This window comes from Corythoichthys intestinalis, chromosome 15 (assembly GCF_030265065.1).
Source record: "Corythoichthys intestinalis isolate RoL2023-P3 chromosome 15, ASM3026506v1, whole genome shotgun sequence".
In the NCBI taxonomy this organism is placed as follows: domain Eukaryota; kingdom Metazoa; phylum Chordata; class Actinopteri; order Syngnathiformes; family Syngnathidae; genus Corythoichthys; species Corythoichthys intestinalis.
In genome coordinates this window covers 35,931,751-35,951,860 of record NC_080409.1, presented here as the reverse complement: position 1 = coordinate 35,951,860, position 20,110 = coordinate 35,931,751, and the positions used below count along the sequence as shown (strand labels likewise).

General features: G+C 38.8%; 1 long non-coding RNA gene across 1 annotated transcript in view; it reads right to left on the bottom strand.

Annotated features, from left to right (window-relative positions):
- LOC130930670 (uncharacterized) overlaps nt 1-20,110 on the bottom strand; it is a 45,964-nt gene that overhangs the window by 7,307 nt on the left and 18,547 nt on the right. Inside the window, exon 2 of the long non-coding RNA XR_009067093.1 lies at nt 16,697-16,792. This is a non-coding gene — a long non-coding RNA (uncharacterized LOC130930670). The remainder of the gene's footprint in view (nt 1-16,696; nt 16,793-20,110) is intronic.

Below are 20,110 nucleotides of genomic sequence, written 5' to 3'. Positions count from 1 at the left end.
CTTGTGGGGAAGCCGCGATACGGCCTAATGCACCTGAGAGCCCCTGAAATCTATAACCATCATCTACATCTTCCTGATATTACTGGAAGCGTCTCTGTTACGCCGTCTGATTGGAATCTCGGGGGAAAGCGTTCCCTTGCACCCCCGCGGGGTGAGAGAGAGAAAAAGAGAGCGCGAGGAAAGGAGGCAGATACACCTCCGTCGTTTCCTCAAGGTGATTCACCTTCACGCACGCGCCCCAAATCGATGTGAAATTGAACTGAAAATTGAACTTTGAGCGCAGTAATGTGGAAGACATGTCGTTATTAAATCTTTTCCTGAGGCTGGCCAGTATGCAAAAGGGGCCTCGGGGGGTGGAAGGGGGAAAAAAACGACACGCATCAATGCGTCGTCATAATTGTCCATGATGCCGTGGCCTGAATATCATTTTATAGCCTTCAAATGCCATTACAAAATCATTTTCTATCATGTGTTACAGATATTGAAGACTCTCTCTTATGACTTACTAATCCAACTAGAAATTAAAAAGTCTGTAAATCTGCCGCTATTAACACATCAACCAACAAAAATTTTATTGCATTGTAATTGGAGTCAATCATATCTATACTAGACTAGACTTTTAAAATGAATTGTGTGATGATTAGAATGAATGAATGCTTTTGGAGTGAATAGTGTGGTAATTTGAGGCAATCCTATTGTATTTGGACTGAATTGTATCATAATTGTGGTGAACTGTATCTATCTGGAGTGAATAGTATTATAGCTGAATGAATTCTATTTGTAGTGAATCATGTCACAATTGGAATGAATCGTGCCATACCTTGGAGTGACTCATGTTGTATTTGAAATGAATCATGAGTGTCTGGTTTCAAAATTTAAATATTTAATTTTCAAAATGGAAGCTAACTGTGTTGTATTTGGATTGAATTATATCACAATTAGGATGAATCCAGGGGTGATTGCTCGAAGACTGCAGCTCAGCTTCCCCAAAATGTAAAAAAAATAAGTGATCAACTGTATACTGTTGTGTTTACATGACACTGACCAAATATGCACTACAACTTTTGTTTAGAATTACAGTAGCTTCTTATCACTGGTTATGATGTGGCTTGCTCTTCATTCATTCGTGCAGCTTCACAGTCCTTTAAACAGTGTGGAAGCTGTGCTTCTCCAGAGTTGAGAGTACATTGTTCCACTACAGCGAAACGAGACGAGTCATTGGCTAAAAGCTGTGTTTATCCTGCTTATCGGACGCTCTGCTTCTCTGTGGGTCTATGGGCAGTAGGCGGGGCTCGGCTGGCCAGGATGCTCTGGTTATCTACATGATGATTGGATGATCTGTCTGAGGCTGAATGCATTTTTGATTGAAAGTGAAATGAGCGAACCAGTGATCTTGTCATTTCACACAATGAGAATTTTTCAATTTTTATCCCGTTGCTCTGAGTTAAACAGGACACATTCATAAACATCTTAGTGACACTTGCTTTGCTAAAAAAAAAAAAAAAAAAAAAAAAAAAAAAACCGACTAGCAAAAAAACAAGCTTATTACTGGTGATTTTTTTTGTTGCTGCTTGTGTCTGGAGACTTGACTTCTGGCAGTCTAGTTTCTTTCCTTACTGAGCAGCAGGTTCTGCTGAGCCACTCCACTGGGACAAAGCACTCACAGGCATACAAACTTTTGAGCTTCCCCTCATTGAAGGCCTAGCATCCGCCACTGGATGAATCCTATCATAACTGGAGTGAATCGTATTATATGTGGAGTACATTATAATGTCTGAACATTTAAATATGTAAACTAAAGTGCAATCACATTCGTAAATGAATGACTTCTGGTTTTTGAAATGTTAATAAACCAATCTATTGTGATAAAACAACAAAATTGCAATAACTGCATTAACCATCAAAGTGAGGTCTAACTGTAACTGTAGTCTTGAAACAAATCTGAATAAGGAAAAACATTGCAATAAAATAATGCAAACTGGTTAAACTTGAGAGTAGCTGAGATCTGTCATGACAGAACATCACTCTTCAAGTTCAGCATTCGCAATTGATATCTGGCGCCATCTAGCGTCGTGAGTTGATATAATGTCTAGACCCCGAATATAACACGACTTCCACTTTTTCAGTATTATTTCAATGCAAAAAACACCGGCTTATATTCATGCCAATACGGTAGTTACTCTGCAACGTAACTGACGTTACTTTTCGTGTTCTACACATCATTACATGATCCATTCTATAACGTCTTTCACATCAAATACGTTTATATTAACTGATTGAAGTGAACTTTTTCATTCCAGAAAAAACATAGGTCACACTTTTTACATTTTTGAAAAAAAAATCACCTACACAAGAGTGTAAGGGTATACAAACATTAACTCTGAAATGCTGTGAGAATTTTTTTTTTTTCCTGTTGTACTGAACCGTGACTAGTGTGCAGAGGTTGCGCTAGACATTTTCGTTGTCTGTCATTTTGACTGACGGTCATAAAAATCCGGTCATAATCTATTTTTACCCGTCACTTAAATTTTTAAAATGATAATGATGACATATTCAATAGTATTTAGTTTTCATTCATTTTTAATTAGTATTGTAACGCTTGCTTGGCGGCGAAAAATTAGACACCGAAGTCGTGGTATTTTTCTCCCTCTTTTTACTCTGCTTACCGCCAACAACACCAACAAAACAACAACTCCGCCCCCAAAGAAAAAGAGGCAACTATATAGACCCCAATCACCAACGTTACACAATGATCTTAATTGTGGTTGTCAGCCCAAAATCTTCTAAATATATATTAAATGCATCTTACCAGATATAAAATGACTACTACATAGTCTGTGGTGATCGTTTGGTGCCCAGATTTCTTGTCGAATTACAGCAGTCCATTTCGCTCTCCTCTTCGGGTCTCTCAGAATACGATAGAACTTCAAGTCTCTCCGTCTATCTTCTCTGTTACTGCAACCAACCGCCACACATGCCTTCACCATTTTGATTATTAACGTTAACGAGCAGAAGAACACGCCGTAATAGGAGGCACGTACGTAGCGGTAATGTGTAAACACGACAAGCTGACGGACAATATGGCGGCTCCAGTCAGGGGGGCGGAGTTGTGACGTCATGTGATTGGGGTCTATAAACTGCCGGCAATCTAGTCCACCAATTGGATGACGCGCTGGCACACCGGGTGCACCAATAAGAACCTCGCGTTGATGTGTCAATCACGGTGCCGCCGCCAGACCCCGGTGACGCCACACTATTCTGACAGAATAGCCAACGACGTCATGCAATAAGAGAGACAATAGCTAATTAATATGCTCACTCACCACCCTGTGGTCTGGGGTGTGAATTGCAACCTGTCAAAACGACGGACAGACTTCAGTTTTTTCCGTCACCGTTTTAAAAAACCGGTCAACGACGGAAAATATTCGGTTAACGCGACCCCTGCTAGTGTGTACCATCACACCCCGAATATATATGGCGGAAAACACAGACAAGGCTGAAAAAGCAGTTTCTGCTCTTGCACCCTTCTTTAAAATATTTGCTGTATTTTAAGCCAAAAGAACTGTTGTTTATAGAACAATATGTCTATATATTGCCATAGCAGATTCATGGCGCAATAAGCCCCCGAAATTTTTTTTAATTTGTCCATTTTATCCTGGAAACCCCCGTTTACAGACGTTGCGCAACCACTTTTGTTTCAACCCAGCCATAAAAAGAAGGTAAGTAAATATATTTATTATTTGAAATGTCTGTCATTTTTAGCTTAGAATCATTAGTTGATGTCTGATAACAGCTCTAACTTATGATAAGACCTTTCTGACATGAAGAGGAAATACTTATATTCGCACTCTGCTCGAAATACGCACCTTACGCCTATTCTCGGTCCCGGAACACGCAGCGCGTGTGACGTAGGACAATAACAGGAAGTAACTGATTGGTTGCCATGGGATTGAACACATACAAAGGAACCCCTTTTAACAGGAGCATTAAAATTGCTAATAAAATCATTAAGGATTATTTTAGATGCATATATGCTATAGTTTTCTTATAGAGTATTCGACGAGGAAATACGATAGACCCATTAATAGACTTTTTTAGAAAAGTCACCATTTCTTTAAGTAGTCTTATGAATAATAACATGGCCTGTGAAACTCAAAGCATAATCACTCGGCGACAGCTCCCCAGATTATACTTGGTGAGTGCTGTCTTTCTATTAGTAATCATGGAGTCTTGCTTGCTGCATCGAATGTGAGTAACCTGCATAAGTTACGTGACGTAAACGTGCTGGTTGGAATCGATAAGAGAATCGTTAGATAAACTGCCAAACGATTCCATGGAATTGAAACACACAGAACCGGTTCTAAATAGGAACCAGTTCTCGATTTCCATCCCTACACATGATTTATGGATACGTCATTTCAAAAAAGGTTAGGGGAGTAACTATTTTTGGTAATTAAAAAACAAATTATTATAATATTGTAGCATCTACAAGGACAACACCCACTTGGTGTGATAATGCATGCTGAACAGGAAAACAGTCCATTATTTTCAATTAACTGTACCACGGACTGTATGTAAAAAGTATCCCGAGCGTTTAACATGACGCTCGCCACGCTAAATGCTAATGCTAGCGATAATGCGAATGCTAACGCTCCGAGCCACCTAGCATCGCGTTTGCAACAGCATTAACCCCATTCCCTCCTCCTGCTCTCCTTTCTCCGTGCCTCCGCACGTCATTCACCTAAATTGTAGTAACGCGATCTTTCACATCCTTATTAACGGTTACGACGTTGCAAAGATGGGGAAAGCAATTAATTAAATTACTCACTACTGAGAAAAATAACGCTGTTAGTTTTTTTTTTCCAAAATTATTTTTTTTCTTTGATTGAAAAAATATATATATATTTTTTTGATTGAAGCAACTTTTTTGGGGATTAAATGATTTAGACACAAATGTATTGCTTCAATCAAAGAAAACTTTTTCAATGAAAAATTAAGTGTCCAAATGCAAATTGTTCTATCTCAAATATTTTTTTCGCATTGAAAATCTTTAACCATCGTTGATTTTTTTTTTTTTTTAATCAAGTGATTTTTCTTTTTGAAAATATATATTTTTTTGCAATTTATTTTTTCATTGAATAATGACAATAATTTCCTAGCCAAAATGTGGCCCTAATACAAACAACATTACTTCAATCAAAAAAGTTGCTTCAATCAAAAAAAAAAAAAAAAAAAAAAAAAAAAAAAAAAAAAAAAATCGCATGCATTTTTCTTTGATTTCAAATTAATTTTTGCATTCAAACACTTTTTTTTTGATTGAAGCAACTTGTTTTTGGTTGAAAATATATATTTTGATTGAAGCAACTTTTTTGATTGGATAATAAAGACACAAATCTACCTCCATATGGCTCCGCCCAGGGGATACAATTTTTGACTGGGGTAACTACATTGGCACGACACCAGCAGGCGTACCATATTCAATGGATATCGATCTTGGCGAAAAGTATTGCTTAAGCAGCCTGATTTAGAATTCCCTTCAAGAATGATGGGAAACAAAAAAATACTCATTGTAAACTTATTATTATAAATATTCTTGTAAGTTAATTTTATTGCTGACACTGCGTTTCGGGGTCATCAACATCTTGTGCCCCCCCTGCCCCAAAAGTCAAACTGGTTAGCTGAATACTAAAATCTAATTGGTGAACCCAATCATGCGCTAACAAAAATTCTCGGGAACATTTTCATTGCAGATTTTTTAAAACTACCAGTTAAAAAACATCAAACCACAGTTTTAAAAAATTCATAAAAAGAATCAATGGGATTATATTTTTGCTAGATCGGTTGTACTGTGAATAAGGTGAATGGATTGATATTGCATTGTGAAGTGAGTGAATGGCAATTATGTCTTTCTTATTGATATTGTTGTCAGTGTATAGGATATGGCATGTCACGGGCCTCACAAAAACATGTAAGAGTCCACTTCCTTAATATACAAGGTGCTCTTACATCCCCTGAAGGGCTAATTATTGACTTCACACTTTGTTCTTTAGCAATAAAGGGTTCCATCAAAATAAAAGAGTACAGTAGGACTTAATCCCTCAAGGTGCCAAATTTAATGGTGCTAATAATTGGACTCTGAGGTAACAGTTGATTTGTTGTGAGCATACACCCATTGCGCTTTGCCTTGCCAATCAAAAAGAATCCAAAAGAACCTTAAGACGCTGACCGTTTATCAGCATTGCGGGATGCTATGCATTTGGGAATTGTAATTGTTGCTGCTTTGCTGTCTGCTCCTTTTTATGCATTGCTTGTCGGTTTTTTATGTTTATGTCTCCGGCTACTCTGCATTCAGCGACTGTTCCTGAAAAGCATTTGGTGGCCATTACCTGGGAAAAGGATGCTATAAATAACAGCTACTCAGGTTTTTTTTTTTCGTGGTTGTTGCTTTTTTGGGGTCCCTTTTCATGGTTTCAAAGGAACAGGTATGTTCCCAAAGTATCAAGGATTTAAGACCAGTAAACTAGCTTCCAGGACTTAGTTTTTGTGGCGGTCATTGACAGTGATTGACGAAGCAAATCTGCTCCAAAACATACATTTCATTGACCACACAGTAACTTTATCATACAGTGGGGCAAATAAGTATTGAGTCAACCACTAATTGTGCCATTTCTCCCACTTGAAAATATTAGAGAGGCCTGTAATTGTCAACATGGGTAAACCTCAACCATGAGAGACAGAATGTGGAAAAAAAACAAAACAGAAAATCACATTGTTTGATTTTTAAAGAATTTATTTGCATATCATGATGGAAAATAAGTATTTGGTCAAGACCAAAAGTTCATCTCAATACTTTGTTATGTACCCTTTGTTGGCAATAACGGAGGCCAAACGTTTTCTGTAACTCTTCACAAGCTTTTCACACACTGTTGCTGGTATTTTGGCCCATTCCTCCATGCAGATCTCCTCTAGAGCAGTGATGTTTTGGGGCTGTCGTTGGGCAACACAGACTTTCAACTCCCTCCGCAGATTTTCTATGGGGTTGAGATCTGGAGACTGGCTAGGCCACTCCAGGACCATTAAAATACTTCTTACGAAGCCACTCCTTTGTTGCCCTGGCTGTGTGTTTCGGATCTTTGTTATGCTGAAAGACCCAGCTACGTCTCATCTTCAATGCCCTTGCTGATGGAAGGAGATTTTCACTCAAAATCTCCCGATACATGGCCCAATTCATTCTTTCCTTTACACAGATCAGTAGTCTTGTCCCTTTGCAGAAAAACAGCCCCAAAGCATGATGTTTCCACCCCCATGCTTTACAGTGGGTATGGTGTTCTTCGGTTGCAATTCAGTATTCTTTCTCCTCCAAACACGAGAACCTGTGTTTCTACCAAAAAGTTCTATTTTGGTTTCATCTGACCATAACACATTCTCCCAGTCCTCTTCTGGATCATCCAAATGCTCTCTAGCCAACCGCAGACGGGCCTGGACGTGTACTGGCTTCAGCAGGGGGACAGGTCTGGCAGTGCAGAATTTGAGTACCTGGCGGCGCATTGTGTTACTGATAGTAGCCTTTGTTACTGTGGTCCCAGCTCTCTGTAGGTCATTCACTAGGTCCCCCGTGTGGTTCTGGGATTTTTGCTTACCGTTCTTGTTATCATTTTGACGCCGCGGGGTGAGATCTTGCATGGAGCCCCAGATCGAGGGAGATTATCAGTGGTCTTGTATGTCTTCCATTTTCTAATAATTGCTCCCACAGTTGATTTCTTTAGACCAAGCGTTTTACCTATTGCAGATTCAGTCTTCCCAGCCTGGTGGAGGTCTACAATTTTGTCTCTGGTGTCCTTCGACAGCTCTTTGGTCTTGGCCATCGTGGAGTTTGGAGTGTGACTGACTGAGCTTGTGGACAGATGTCTTTTATACCAATAATGAGTTAAAACAGGTGCCATCAATACAGGTGACGAGTGGAGCCTCGTTAGACCTAGTTAGACCTCATTATAAGAAGTTAGTCCTCTTTGACAGCCAGAAATCTTGCTTGTTTGTAGGTGACCAAATACTTATTTTCCACTCTAATTCGGAAGTAAATTATTTAAAAATCAAACAATGTGATTTTCTGTTTTTTTTTCCACCTTCTGTCTCTCATGGTTGAGGTCTACCCATGTTGACAATTACAGGCCTCTCTAATCTTTTCAAGTAGGAGAACTTGCACAATTGGTAGTTGACAAAATACTTATTTGCCCCACTGTATTAACACTTACAACACTCAAAATAAGGAAACACATCGACAAGCTTTCTAATGTTTTAATTCCTTCAATGTTTTTACATAGAGACTCATTGCTCCCAGTCGTCTATTGCTGTCAATGGCATTGAAACAAGATCATTCAATGTCAGCAAACCCAGTTGAAATGGATTGTACCGCTATCATTGTCAATAGCAGTTAATTAGTTAAAGGTAGCGCAACCTACAATATTACTGCACTGTAGATCATTGTTTTGGGACCTTTCCAAAAATGAATTACGGAACAGTATCAAACCGAAACTTGTTTTTTCTATCTTTGTGTACTTAACAAAGTAAGGTTTTACAACACTATTGATAAGTGTTTTAATGTTGAAACTGCAAAACAATCTACTCTTTGAATCAAAACAATCAGCTTGGTGGAAATTGGGCTTTTCTGCCTTAATGCAGGTCATAAGATAGCACTGGCAAGCCTTCGTACCCCTAAAGATACAACAATCTTATCTTCTTATTTAACTGTTACTGCGTTTACTAGGTTATTTGTAAAAGGTAAACAGACATGAATGATAGATTGTACAGTGGTATGAAAAAGTATATGAACCTTTTGGAATTTCTCACATTTCTGGATAAAGTCACCATCCAATGTGATCTGATCTTTGTCAAAATCACACAGATGAAAAAACAGTGTCTGCTTTAACTAAAACCACCCAAACATTTATTGTTACGGTCCCTGACTGCGGAATGCAAGACTGAACCGAAGAGCAGACAACGATAGAGGGGATGCGTACAAGGGTTTATTAATACAAATAAAATAAACACGAGATCGCGGAAAAGGGGGAATAACAAAAAGGGTCCGTGACAAGAGGTCAACGGGGATTGAATAACACTGAACTAAAACGGTGGGCAGAGCGCCAATAAGATAACAAAAGAACACACTCAATACCTGTACAAGGTAGAGGAATCGCAGAACAAAAAACAGCTGAAAAACAAGCTAGCAAATAGTACAAGTGGGCCTCAAAGGTACAAGTGTCGAATGGCGATCATAGCGAAAATATCTCGGCACCCTTGCTTGGGTTGCCTGCATTTAAATACGCTGCTGATGAGCATGGAAGCACCTGCATCCAGGGAAACACCGACCACACTCTGAAATTATATAATTGACAAGGAGCCAAATGTGACATTTATAGGTTTTCATATTTTAATTAGGATAGTATGCAAACAATAACAGAAGGAAAAATAAGTAAGTGAACCATCACATTTAATATTTTGTGCCCCCCAGCATTGGCAGCAATAACTTCAACCGGACGCTTCCTGTAGCTGAAGATCATTCTGGCACATCGATCAGGACTAATCTTGGCCCATTCTTCTCTACAAAACTGCTGTAGTTCAGTCAGATTCCTGGGATTTCTGGCATGAATCACTGTCTTTAGGTCATGCCACAGTATCTCAATGGGGTTCAAGTCAGGACTTTGACTTGGCCACTCCAGAACGTGTATTTTGTTCTTCTGAAACCATTCTGAAATTGATTTACTTCTGTGTTTTGGATCGTTGTCTTGTTGCAGCATCAATCCTCTTTTTAGCTTCAACTGTCTGACAGATAGCCTCAGGTTTTGAATTCATTCTCCCACAAATGATTGCAAGTTGTCCAGGCCCCGAGGCAGCAAAAGAGCCCCAAATCATGATGCTCCCTCCACCATGCTTCACGGTGGGGATGACGTGTTGATGTAGGTGAGTTGTTCCATTTTTCCACCAAACATGACATGGTGTGTTACTCCCAAACAATTCAACTTTTATTTCATCAGTCCACTAAATATTTTGCCAAAACTTTTGTGGAGTGTCCAAGTGCCTTTTTGTGAAGATTAAACAAGCAACAATGTTTTTGTTTTTTAGACAGCAGTGGCTTCCTCCGTGGAGTCCTGCCTTGAACACCATTCTTGGCCATAGTTTTACATATAGTTGATGTCTGCACAGAGATATTGGACTGTGCCAGTGATTTGTATAAGTCTTTAGCAGACACTGTAGGTTTTTTTTTTTTTTTTACCTCTCTGAGTATTCTGTGCTGAACCCTTGGCGTCATCTTTGGTGGACGGCCACTCCTTGAGAGAGAAGCAACAGTGCCAAACTCTCTCCATTTGTAGACAACTTCTTTGACTGTCAACTGATGAACATCCAGACTTTTAGATATGGTTTTGTGTCCTTCCCCAGCTTTATACAAATCAACAATCCTTGATCGCAGGTCCTCAGACAGCTCTTTTGACCAAGCCATAACGCACATCAGAGAATGCTTCTCATCAAGACAATTCTTACCAGGTGTGTGTTTTATAGTGGGCAGGGCAGCTTGAGACCACTCATCAGTGATTGGGCACACGCCTGATTTGAATTGTTTGGTAAAAATTGGTTCACTTACTTATTTTCCCCCTTCTGTCATTGTTTGCATGCTATCCACATTAAAGTATGAAAACCTATAAATGTATAGTTTTATTTAAGCAGACACTGTTTTTTCATCTGTGTGATTTTGACAAAGATCAGATCACATTTGATGGTGATTTTATGCAGATACATGAGAAATTCCAAAAGTTTCAGATACTTTCTCATACCTCCGTAAGTTTTGTGAACCATTCCACCAAACCAGACACTTGAGTCAAAAATCAAAGAATTAAATTTTTGTGGTGCGGAGTCAGGGGGCCTTTTAAAGACTTTTCAAAACCTGCAAAGATATTTGAAATCTCATTAGAATTGTCTTTTCTTCAAATCTAAAATCCTAAAAGGAAATCTAAAATCCTAAATATAAGAAATTGGCCAAAGGTGATTGGAACATATTTACCCTCCCAAATGATTAGCAATGTTCCTTTATTCAAATTTAAGAAGAAAAAAAACAAAAACTTCTCGAATGATTTGGGCTGTTGATTTTGATACTTTTCCGGATCACTTCCTGTTGATTTTGGGGCATTTCCGGTCACTTCCTGTTGATACTTCTGACCCCAATTATAACATTTTATTGAAAATGTACGCCACCACTTTGCCACCTAGGGTGCAGAGGTGGGTAGTAACACGTTACATGTACTCTGTTACATTTATTTGAGTACCTTTTTGTGAAAAATGTACTTTTTAGAGTAGTTTTACTAAGCTATACTTTTTACTTGAGTAGATTTGTGATGAAAAAACACTACTCTTACTTCGCTATTAGATATATTAATTTTTGGGCCAGCGATGCCAAGAGTAGAGACTCTACCGATTTCACCAATGAGACATCGCAACAATAATCACGACTCCATTATACCAATCAGACGCAAGCTACCCGTTCTGTCTTCACAAGAGCCTGTTCAATCATGTGGTGTCTTTAAAGCACCGTAAAAAATGAAGTATTTCATATAGAGTGCCTCAACATGACTTGAAAGCGTGGATTTGAACCTCTCTCCCACTTTTTATTTGCCACCGATTAACCACTGAAAACCGGAGATGCAGTATAATCCTTTTAATTTGAAAATACAGTAGTAATTATGAAGGAACTCTTCACTATTCAAACTCGGAACTATTTTCTCCACCAGAGGGCAGTCATGCTCTACAATAATGCTTTATTTATGTATTTTTTTTTCTCTCGTCGGAATTCAATGTTTTTTATTTTTGTTTTTTTGTATTTCTTTCGCTTAATGTGGTTATGTAATGGGTTATTGTATAGGATCATTATAATAATAGTCTATATAGATAATATAGATATAGAGTGTTTTTAGAAATAAAAACACTCAGGTGACTTGAAGTTCCGCTCTGAGAGCCCCATTTTGGCCAAATTTCAAAACTGTCTGATATGCATGTGTGATACATCTTTGGAAAGCTTAAAATCTCAATTTTCTGGGGAAGAATAAATTTGAACAGGAGGGCATTTTTAAGAAAAAAATTAAAAATTACATTTAAAAAAAAAAAAAAAAAAATTAAACAGCAAAACCCTTCCTGGAGGTGAGAGCAAGTGAGAGCAGAATTACAGACGCCATGACTTTTACGAGATATTATCATGTACTTACCTTGTTTCGATCCAAAAACTCCATGTAGCATGTATCACTGAGTGTTAAGACACAGCTATGAATGGCCACAGCGGGATTTTGAGGGATTTTAAGGGTGAAACATGGTAATATAACAAGGGTCGCGATGCAGAAATCACAGACATCAAGGAGTGGTCGAGATTTTCTTTTTCATATATTTACCCTTTTAACGGTTTTCTTTCCATTTTTCTTTGTTCGGATCGATTATTTATCATCTAACATATATAAGAAAATGCGACAATCACAAAAAAAATACAATTAAGCGATAGTTATGAGGTAGATATCCATGACTTTTTTACATTTTTTTATTTGTGACATCATTTGTTTAAAAGTTTAAAATATGCAAGTGAATAATTTTTAAAGTATTTTTTCTTTTTAAATGAAATATTAGACATCAATTAATGATTCCAAGCTAAAAATGACAGACATACCTTCGGTTTATGGCTGGGTTGAAACAAAAGTGGTTGCGCGACGTCTGTAAACGGAGGTTTCCTGAGTAAAACGGACAAATTAAAAATAGTTTTGGGGCTTAATGCGCCATGAATCTGCTATGGCAGCATATAGACATATTGTTCTATCAAACACAACAGTTGTTTTGGCTTAAAATACAGCAGTTTCTTTTAAAGAGGAGTGCAAGAGCAGAAACTGCTTTTTCAGTCTCGTCTGTGTTTTCCGCCATATATAAATGCATATATATAAGCAGTTACTCACAATGTTACTCATTAATTGAGTATTCTTTTCACCAAATACTTTTTTTACTTGTCCATGAGTAATGTTATTTTGAAGTAACGCTACTCTTACTGGAGTAAAAATTTTGGCTACTCTGCCCACCTCTGCTAGGGTGAATATTTTTTAAAACTGCTTGCTTGACCAGGAATGCCCCAAGAATACCGCAGGTTCAATGTCTTCTGCAGAAATCGAAACAGTCCGAGGAATACAGGGTGAGGTCCATAATGCATTTTTTCTATAGTTTTCATCACTGCCGCTAAATATAACTGTTAGATACAACCCACTCTACACAGAAAAGAAACTGCATTAACCTGCCTGACTGAATGTCTACATTTTTTTTCCAGCAGTCAGCTGTAATGTTTATAAACCAAGTGGATGATTTACACTTAGTTTTAATTGTTTCGTTTAGTTCCATGCTCTGCACTTTATACGTTTTTTTGTTTTTCTACTCCATGCTGCAGGCCTGTGTTTACAATATCCAGGTTTAGTCAATACTGCAGCTTGCACTTTGTTTAAATCTTTCCTTCAATATCACTTCTGCCTCTAAACCATGATGAAATGTTCTACACTTTATAAATAATGCAAATAAATCTACCCAAGAGGGACAAAAACAATATTGATGTTATTCATTTATAACCACAATGTTTTGCAGTGTTTTAGTATCATTATTGCATTAATTTGAGTTATTACTGGTCATTTATTTTTTAATTGCCCGTTGAAAAACTAGGTTAAAAAAATCAAGGGATCGAGCGTTGCTCTCAACAGAATCAGAATGCTTCTACACAAAATCAACAAAAAGTATCTAGGCACACCTAGCAGGGGTCATATCTCCTTTTGTGTCTTCTTTTGGTGGACGGACTCATATACTACTTCTAGGGCCACAAAGATGTTCCCAAATTGCAAGCGTCAGGAGGAACAAAAGAACGGCACTCGCCAAGCGTAAAGGGGTAACAATAAAAGCGCCCTTGATGATGAGCCAGTACGTGAAGAAGCCCGCTCGTCACTGGTGATGCCGTCTACGTGCGGGGAGCTCATTTGCGCCTAGCGGCATCTGTTGCTCTCGCTTCCTCCTCCTCCTCATGCTGTGACAGGTGTTTAGTTCCTTGTACACTTCTAAGGCCTCCATGTGATCTGGGCTCATAAAAATCTTTTTTTTTTTTTTTTTAATCTTTTTTTTTTTGTATGTGCCAGCGTGCAAAGCCAGATGGCGAGAGTCGTCATGGCAACGTGCACGACACGCTGTTGGTGCTTAACTCATTCGCTGCCATTGACGATACGGCTTCTTTTTGCAACAATTCAATATTTGCCGATATTACACAGTCCGCCAGGATTGAGTTCGATTTCAGGATATTCAATCGATTTAATACAATATCATGTACACTTTAACACAATAAGTTACTTAAGCAATACAAAATACAAAGACAATTGATAATTTTGTTGTTGAAAGATTTTAGACATTTGAATGAAAGCCATTCCTTTGAACAAAACATATCTGAAAAGTTACCATGTGGATTGACGGTTTGCGTTTCGATGTATTTAATGTTCGTGATTGATTTGTCAGTACACCTCTAGTTTTTAGCGCAGGTTTGTGAAAAAAAGTTACACAAAAACGAACTGAAATGAGTCAGTAATTTTCGGTTTAGCCATAGACTTCACTATCAGTTGATGGAAAACGGGGCGCAGGACGTTCCCTAAGGGGCCTATTTTTAAAAACTTAAAATTCAAATATTTTTAAAACCAAAGCCGCTAGCGACCTAAAACCAAAACAGGCACCTCCTTTAGGCATATATGAGTTTCCACTAGTAGTTAGCCGCTAGCAGCGGCATCAAAAAATTCAAATTCGCTCCTAAATAAAATAAGTATGACGAAACTTAAAATGGCTATAAAATTCTCAGATGTTACAGTGGCTGCCCAAAAATCAAATGCAGAGATAATCACCTACATTTTAAGCAGGGGTGAAAGTGGCTAGAATTTCTTGCCAGAACTCCTCGACGTGAAGGTCGCCACCTAGCCAGAAATGTTATATATTTAGTTTTCATTCAAAATTTTATTTTTTTTCAATGATTTGCAAAATAAAAGTTAACAAAAACAACAATAACTCCAACCTCCATCTTCTAATTTTTATTTTCTCTGATTTCCTCACATACTAAATGCCAAATCTCAATTTTTACTACTTAAGAAGATAGGTTGTATATTAAAATTGAAGTTAATGTAAACATTTACTTTTTTTTTTTAATAATAAAGATATAAGTAACATATATTCAGAAAAATAAGTACAAATGACTTACATCATGCAGAGTGAAATGGAATATATTTTGAAGATCGCGCAAACAATGACTTTTTCAAATCATAAGGAAATGAAAAAGTAGCCTAACATAAATGAACAAATATAAGTCCAAAGTGCACATTGACAGCTAAGATGTTCTGAACCTCCCTGAATATGATAAATAAGCCTCCTCAACTCTTTCGTTGCTCTTAAAGATTTGATACATTTTATGTTTTGCCTTTTTTTTGTCGCATCGATTCAACCTTTTTTTTCTTTCCTTTTTTTGCTGTTCCAGAAACATGCACATTTGAACCAATCAGAGCTAACTATCCCTCCTGATCACATGTCAGTATGTCACCCAGTTGAACAGATGAATGAGTCCAGGCGTTTTGCTTTGCTGCGTGCATTTGCATAGTGACGTGACTCATTATCGTCAGACTCTGATAACTGCAGCAGCTGCGGAAACCTCCATGCCGTCCGTGGAATAAAATAAATAATAAATATTGGTGGAAACGGATTACGCTACACAAGCACTTCATTATGCTTGTTGTTAACACTTGTGTATGTAAATCTGATGTTGGTAGATTGTTTTCTTCTTGGAGATTAAATGCATGAGTGGCACCTTAGCATTATTATTATTATTATTTTTTAAATAGCATTTTGACAGTTGCCGTCTTATTTTAGGAATCAAAGCACCATGTACTGGAACAGCATTCCGGCCCTGAATCTTATACCGGAACAGCATTCCGGCCCTGAATCTTATACTGGAACTGCGTTCTGGCCCTGAATCTTATACCGGAACTGCGTTCCTGACCGTTCTGGCCAACTTTCACCCCTGATTTTAAGGATCAATAAAAAAAAAGTTCAGGGACTTAATATTTTTTCACTTTGTGCAATTTTGACAAGTTTTCAACAGCTAATAATTCACTCAATTTTCACATCAGAAACGTAATAATTCAGGAAAGCATGCAGAAACATCTTAATTTTATGCAACAAAAGCAAAATTTGCATTTTTCTATATAAAATCACAACTCATTGTTTTTAGATTGAAATGTTCTATAAAATAAAAGACGTAAAGCTGAATTTGTTTTTTTTGTATGGACGTAGAAATTTTGAAGTTACTATTTTTTTTTGCCAAAAAACGGGCAGTTGGCCGAAAATTACCTTATTATTTGAATGTAATTTTACGCTATTGTGGATAGATACAAAATCCAACGTAGCAGCCGTCACAAAACAACATGTCAGGCCCCGGGCTGGGCAAGTGTGTGGGTGTGTCTGTCATCCAATTACAGGGCCAGCACCTGACGGGTGGAGCGACGGCAGCAGTCAGCAATCACCATCACCAGCCTACATACAGTAAGCCAGCCTGAGATCCACCATTTCAGTTCACTGTCAGTGCCTTCTCGCTTTTTGAATATTTCTGTGTGGACTCAACTGTTCATGGACCCATTCGCTTTGTTCCAGGATCTCGTCTACGCTTCTCGTTCAAGGTACCTTCGCCCGGAATCTTCACGCCACAGACTCCACAGCCCTGCGAACAATAAACCACTTGAACTCAGATCCTCGTTACCTCTCGTGCCTGTTTTGGGGTTCTCAGCCCACGATCATAACACAACAAGGTTTTTAAGTTGAAAAGTCTTGCGAGAAAATGCGTAAATCCACGAATTTCTGTAGATTTGAATGTAAAACAGTCTATATTCTTAGTTGAATGCAAAAAAACAGTTATCATTCATTTTACGTAAATATTTCAAGCTAAAGTTGCGTAAATTTTTTCCCCATTTCATTTTTTTCCCCACAACGTTACAAAGTGCCTGCATGGTGCTATTTTATATAATAATCACTTTGAATCCTCAACCAAATCACTCTAGAAACACTCCTGCCTGCTTGTAGGCATTAAAACTTTCATCCTGTTTCCACCTAAATTCGGAGATGGAACGTAACGTGTGTTTGAGTTTAACGCAGTGAAAGCCGTCACGACGCTCTGGCTGGCCTGGCCCCCAACGGAAAGCCGTGGCGCAATGCCTGTAGGAGCCGTCTCGTCAACTGATATTCAGTCTATGGTGAGATATTGAAATGTTGTTGGTAAAGACCTGTCTTTTGACTAGGGTTGGGCATCGTTTGAAATGGAACGATTCCGGTTCCGATTATGATTCCACGTTTCAATTCTGGTTCCGAACGATTCTCGATCCTGATTCTTTTAAGAGGCAGGGTAAAAAAAAAATTGCGTGGTTTATATTAAAGTCTTAACTACACGAGGATTTTTAAAATTGTATGAACTTCTCACAGGGCTAATTTTAACTTGTAAATAAATATCAGTCTTGGATTCGAAATTTAAAAATTCGAACGATTCCGGGAGCATCGGAGTGATAGAACCAGTTCCCATCGATGCCCAACTCTACTTTTGACTGTCTTGGTCATGTCTGGATGACACAGCTGACTCTGGATTTAGGGTTAGACCAGCACTTCAACTTTTTTAATGCTACTTCAACCCTAGATAAAACACTCATTTAACTCACTGACTGCCATTAATGGCGCAAGGCATCCAATCCATTTTAACTGGGAGACTAGCGACAAATAATTCAGATTTTCAAGTTTTTTTCTTTTTATTACCAGAAATAGTCACTTGCCCTATAAAGCAGGTGTCCCCGAACTACGGCCCACGGGCCGGATGCGGCCCGCCTCCACATTTGGTCCGGCCCCCTGAACAATATATATATATATATATATATATATATATATATATATATATATATATATATATATATATATATACAGGGTGACCCAAAAAAAAGTTTACACTCAGTTGACTGCTTGTTTAAAAGCCATTGAAACATATCTAAATAGGTTGTCATGCTTAAGTGATTCATTAAGGTCACTCAATGCAGCTGGTAATCTCTCGTCTCTACAATTCCTGTGCTTCTGCTGAAAATGAAGAAAACTTTAGCTGTACCTGAATTGCTGCGTGCCGGTCTGACACCTACTGAGATTGCAGCAAATCTGAGAATATCCAGATGTGCAGTCTACAAAGTTAAAAAGAAGCTGAAAGATACTGGAACAGCCTCACGAAAACCTGGGTCTGGAAGTGCTGATCTGTGCGGACCAAAAAGTTGATTGACAAGGTCTCAATCCCCTGGATTATAGCATATGGGCAACTGTGGAGGACAGTGCCTGTAAGAAGCCACAAACTTCTGTGGCAGCCTTGGAGAGGTCCATTGTTAGATCTTGGGAAAAGATGACAGCATCCTACATAAAGAAGACCTGTCAAGCGTTCCGCAGGCGCCTGGAGGCTGTTGTGACACTTAAGGGAGGACACATTGAAAAGTGTACTGTACATGTTCTTTACAATAATGTATAATTTGTGATTAAGTTCTAATTCTAAGCTGAATAAACATGGCATTTAAGTTGTATTATGGCAGTGTAAACTTTTTTTTTGGGTCACTCTGTATATATAAATATATATATATATATTTTTTCAATTGTGTTATTTATTTCCTGTTTTTTCTGTGAAGTGTTATTTTTATATTATATTATATTATAATTATTATTTTTATTTTATTTACTTTTGATCCGTGAAGAATCCACAAAGGGTTATTAGGTTGTGGCTTTCTGAAAAACAATATTTTTTTACATTTAGGGAATCCTGCAATCGTCACATCTTTTCTGTTACAAACTGACCCCGGCCCCTCATCAGAGAAGGGAAAAGTTATGTGGCCCTCACAGGAAAAAGTTTGGGGACCCCTGCTATTAAGGTTTAACATCTGTTGATTTCCTTTCATTGCTTTATTTAGTCTCATTAAATCATATGATTGTCCCATGTTCCGGCCCCCCGATGTTCAGACAGTCCGATGCCGCAGCTCCCGGGCTGCGCTGAGGATAAGCGGACCTGCATCCCAAAGCTCCCTCCCTCCCTCCCTCCCTCTCTATCCTCTTCCTCATTGCAGTCTTCTCACGTTCCCCCCCCCCTCCTCATCATCATCCTCCCTGCCTCCCTCATCCGCCTCCACAGGAGCGAGATAGAGAGAGAGAGCGAGGAGAGGAAGGCATGCGGGAGAGTGCGGATGAACGTGAACGACATGTCGACAGTCAGCCTGTAAAAGTCTTCTCCCGTTGGTTCCCTGATTCTTTGGCAGAGGACTGAGTGAGTATTTTCTGCTTGATTTTTTTTTTTTTTTTCCGGGTAGCTGCCGTGCATGTGTGTGTGTGTTGCGTGAACGTGCGAGACAACATTGGGGGGGGCTTCGGACGGCAAAGGATTTTCATCATTTGCCTGTTAAATGTGTCTTAATAGGCCTTCCTAATGACTTGGCTGTTTAATTGGTCATGCCTTTGTATACTGTACGTCAGCTAATTGATTTTTCTTTTAATACTGGATGATGAGAGAGATATCCCCCCCTCCTCTGCCACCTCTCTCAATGCCATTGATCAGGGCTGGTGAGAAGGGCTGAGGAGGTGGGGTTGGGGGGGGGTTCTTGTTGATGCCTGATCGTGCAGTTGTGCATTTGGAGTATGCAGAAGCCGTCCGTCAGGCTACTCTGACGGACAAGAGAGGACAACGGGGGTGGGGGGGGGGGGGGGGGGTTGAGGTAGACACCGGAGTTATGTGACAGGAATAATATGCCGGCAAAAAAGCAAAGTGGCCGTCATTTCCAGAGCTCACTTGCGTCAGTCCTCGGGAGAGAGAGACGTTATAAAGACGGAACGATGATATCGGAGTTGGACGACACTCCTACAAAAAAACCTACAGGGACTCGAAACGGGGCTCCACAGCATTCAAGCTTGGTAAATACCAAGTTGGACTATGACAAAGATTCCCAAAGTGTGGTTGAAGGGGGTGAGGGGTACACAGTGT